At 43.0% G+C, this 4,231-nt stretch overlaps 1 protein-coding gene across 7 annotated transcripts in view; it reads right to left on the bottom strand.

Annotated features, from left to right (window-relative positions):
• Positions 1-4,231, bottom strand: part of MAP2K5 (mitogen-activated protein kinase kinase 5) — a 261,792-nt gene that overhangs the window by 254,656 nt on the left and 2,905 nt on the right. The window lies entirely within an intron of this gene.

Below are 4,231 nucleotides of genomic sequence, written 5' to 3'. Positions count from 1 at the left end.
TCTTTACAAAATCTTTTCTACTTTGTATTAATAACATAATATTGTCTTCTCGACTCAACAGTGTATACAAATACATTATTGTGTATTTATAAAAAAAATTGGTTTCTCCTATGGGAGGCTGTGGAATGTACTGCAGTAGAGAGAGTAAGGGGGTTGGGAGTCAGACTGGCCTGGGTTTGAATCTCAGCTCTGCACTTACTAGCTGTGTGATTGGGAACAAATCTCTGAGCCTCAGTATCATTACCTTCCAATATGGGTCCAGTAATACTCATAGAGGTAATATAAAAATTAAATAAAAATATAATAAACATAAGCTAGCCTAACACATTGTAGACATTCAACATGTAATTTCTGATATGTAACTATCACACCTTGTCTTGCATTCATAATGGGAAAAGCTCAAAAACAATTTCTGTGATGATATAAACCTATAAAGCTACATGTACCAGTAATACAAACAATTCATATCCTTTACTCTTAATTAACTGAAAAATATTTAATGACACTAAAATAAAGTTGATCTAGCCTACAGAATTTTTTAAAACTATATATAATCTGCTATCAATGTTTAAATGAATCTATGAAGTTGAAAGCATGATAATTAATCTACAGAGATAGCTTAAAGGGGCACAGAACACCTTCAAGAAATAGTCAGTTCTGGGAAAAGTGATCCTCCATTATGTTCAGTCCAACCCAAGTGGTCTGCAAACCTCATTGCTCTCTGGCAGCTCTGCCACTAGGTCCCTCCTGGGCTGTGCCAGAATTGGGACCAGGCAGTCGGGTCACAAGACAGTGGGGAGTATTTCTCAGCAGGGAGCCCACAACCCCTCCAAGTGGGGCACTTAGCAGAGTGGTGGCTGCAACTTCCTTCTAAAGGCAGTTCTTTAGAAGCTTTTCCTGCAATGGCAATTTGCATAATAGCTTTGCCTCTATGGTGCCTTTTTTTTTCTTCAAAAATAAATCTGCATATAAAATTGATCTAGGGAACTATCTTAGGCAGCCCTCACTCATTAAGGGCCAAAAGAGATTATTTTCCCCTCTAACTCGTCTAAGCAAATGAAACATCAACTTTCAAAGGAATCATTTGTCAAAGATTTTAGTGTTAAAGAAATTCTTTCTAGCCCTGGTGGGGTAGCTCAGTTGGTTAGAGAGTCCTCCCATTATGCCAAGGCTCTGGGTTCAATCCCGTTCAGGGCACATGCAAGAATCAACCAATGAATGCATAAATAAGTGGAACAACAGGTCTCTCTCTCTTTCTCTCGCTCTCTCTCTCTGTCTCCCTCCCTCCCCTTCCAACCTCCTCTCTCTCTCTCTCTCTCTCTCTCCCCTCCCCCTTCCAACCTTCCTCCCTCCTTTCCTCTCTCTTTCTAAAAATCAAATAATAATAAAAAACAGCTCTGGCCAGTGCGGTTCAGTTGGTTGAGTGTTGTCCCATGCACCGAGAGGTCATTGATTTGATTTCCCGTCAGGGCACATGCGCGGCTGGGTTGGGGACTCGATCCCCAGTAGGATCTGGTAGAGCCCCAGAGCTACCAGAGAGCCATGAGGTTTGCAAGCCATTGGAGTTGGACTGGACGTAATGGAGGGTCAATTTTCCCAGGAGACAGCAAATCGATGTTTCTCTCTCCCTCTCTCTCTAAAATCAATGAAAACATATTTAAATAATTTTTAATTCTTTCTACACACTTGTATACAGAAAGTATTTATTGACAGGTAAATGGCTACTGTAGAGAGAGTATGAAATAAACTACACAGCCAGCCAGTGTAAAAAGCCCAAGAGTGTCGACTGGAGCCAAACTGCTAGGGCTGGACCTTGGCTCTGCCACTCACTAGCTAAGTGACTAAGCCTCAGTTTCCTTCTGTGTAAAATAAGATCACAAGTGTGCCAACCTTGCAGGGCTAAATGAGTTCATATTTGTAAAGTGCCTAGAAGAGTGTCGAGCACGTACCCATATTACTGTTTATTAAATAAATAAAAGAAGTCACTGATGACTGGAACATTACAAAACTTACCTCATAAGGAAACCTTAAAATTTGGCACCCAACAAACAGTGCGATCACTTACTTCAGCCTTCCACAGTACTTACTGAGGACCTTTTCTGGCCAGTATGGTAAAAAAGAAACAAACAAAATAGAGGAATCTACCCCCAACACTCCATATCTAGATTATCACTGCTTACTTCCAGGAACTCTGATCATTCAGACAACCAACCTTGAGACATGAGCTCCACAGTATTAGCAAACTCATTGAGGACATTTCCTACTTATGAAGAGCGGACCCCATCAAACAGCAAATCCCTAAATAACTAGCTGAAGAGCCTGCTGGGCAGCAATGGCATCCTTTGCCCATCAACATAAACAGGGAGCCACATGTACTTTACATCCAATGTGGGAAAAGGAGAAAGCAAAAGCAAACCCACTGGAGAGAATCATCCTGTTTTGTTAAAGCAATAAAAAAGGGGGGGGGGGGCCTGGAGAGAATCATCCTGTTTTGTTAAAGCAATAAAAAGGGGGGGGGGTATCATAAAGACCAAAGCGTAAGAGGTCTGAAAATTAGTCAATATCTACTGGTCATTTCTAAGCAGGGCACATTTGATCATTTTATTCATATTTTCCAGTTACATTTGAAGTGATTTATTTCAAAGCAACCCAGTGAGGTTTCAAAGAAAACGTAAGTTTAAATATCTTGATAGTGATCGTTTCTTCGTTTTTCCCCTCTCCTTCCTTTCAATAAATGAGGCAAAAGTCTGACAGCCCAAAAGCATAATTAACCATCTACAATGTACTAGGAGCATAAAGAACACAAAGCTGTAGGCGATAGAAAAATAAAATTTAGGAAGAACTGAATCTGGTCACAGAGATAAAGACAAACCTAGAAGACTAACAATACAGAGTACTTACAGAATGATAGAGCCGAACCAAAGAAACCTGTAAGTAGCAAGTATTTGCTAACTCGGGAGGAGGGAAAAATCAGATTCGGTACAAACAGGAATTTCACAGAAGGGAAATCTGAGCTGGGACTCGGGAGACAGGATTCAAACAGCATGAGGAGAAGGGTAACATGCTCTCCTACCACTGACTAATTCAGGAGATTCAGATCTCCTGCACAGTTTTCTCCAAGCTGTGCCAAGAGAAACACACAAAGCTGAGAACAGATAATCCCAATGTCTCTGCCCCTGAGCACCACCTGGGTCTACGTCACACTGCAGCCAGTCCCTAATCAATTCAGACAAAGACACCGGCCCAAAGTGGCCAAGTGACTGGCCCAGGGTCTCCCAGCTATTTGCTGGAGCTGTGACTGGAGCCCCTGAGTACTGACTCCTGTTCCAAATCACTCTCAGTTACAGTTGACTCTGCCTACAAACTTTTCCTGGCTTCTGTGTCTGGTACTGCCCAAAACTAGCTGTATAACTTCAGGAATGACCCCCTCTGAGGTTCATGCTTCCTCATTTGAGAACTGGGGTGAGGAAGTTTAGATGAAGGGGAAGCTTTTAGGTTTCATTTGGCTTTAATCTTTAAAGTTCCAAGACAGAACAGCTGACGTATCTGTTGGTATTTTGCTATTTTCTCGATGAAGAGATGAGACGGACCTGGAGAAGCGATCACAGGAGTCTCCAGGATCTGGGTTCCAGTTCCAAGAACTTTAAGGAGCACCAGGAGACAGGGCAGCACCCACCGCCACGAGCCCTGCACCTGGCCTTCCGGGCAAACATGCGGCACCGGTGCCTACCTGAGCAAGCCTGTGTGAGGACACAGGGCACTCTGTGCTCTAGATGGTGGGACCGTTTGTGCAAAGTCTACTCGTAGGCCAGTCAGCCTTGAGCCAAAATACAACTGAGAGATGCTTGAGAAGCAGAAGACCCAGGCCCTATCCCTTATGTTACACCACCACCCCTGCAGAGCACTTACTATCCTCCAGGTTTTAGTGCTCTAGATGTATCACCTCCAGGAGTCCTCTGAATTGTGAGGTAGGCATATTTACTCCTCCAGCCCCTTTTTTTTAATAACAGATGAAGAGCCCTGGACAGTGTTTCTCAATGGTTAGAGTGTCAGCCCATGCACCAAAGGGTTTCGGGTTCAATTCCCGGTCAAGAGCACATCCCTGGGTTGCATGTTTGAACCCTGGCCCCAGTCGAGCTATGGTGTGTGGGAGGCAACCAATCAATGTGTTTCTCTCATAGCAATCTCTCTCTCTCTCTCTCTCTCTCTATATATATATATATATATGTGT

The sequence above is a fragment of the Myotis brandtii genome, unplaced genomic scaffold (genome assembly GCF_000412655.1).
Source record: "Myotis brandtii unplaced genomic scaffold, ASM41265v1 scaffold160, whole genome shotgun sequence".
Classification (NCBI taxonomy): domain Eukaryota; kingdom Metazoa; phylum Chordata; class Mammalia; order Chiroptera; family Vespertilionidae; genus Myotis; species Myotis brandtii.
This window is presented reverse-complemented; position numbering and strand designations above follow the sequence as displayed.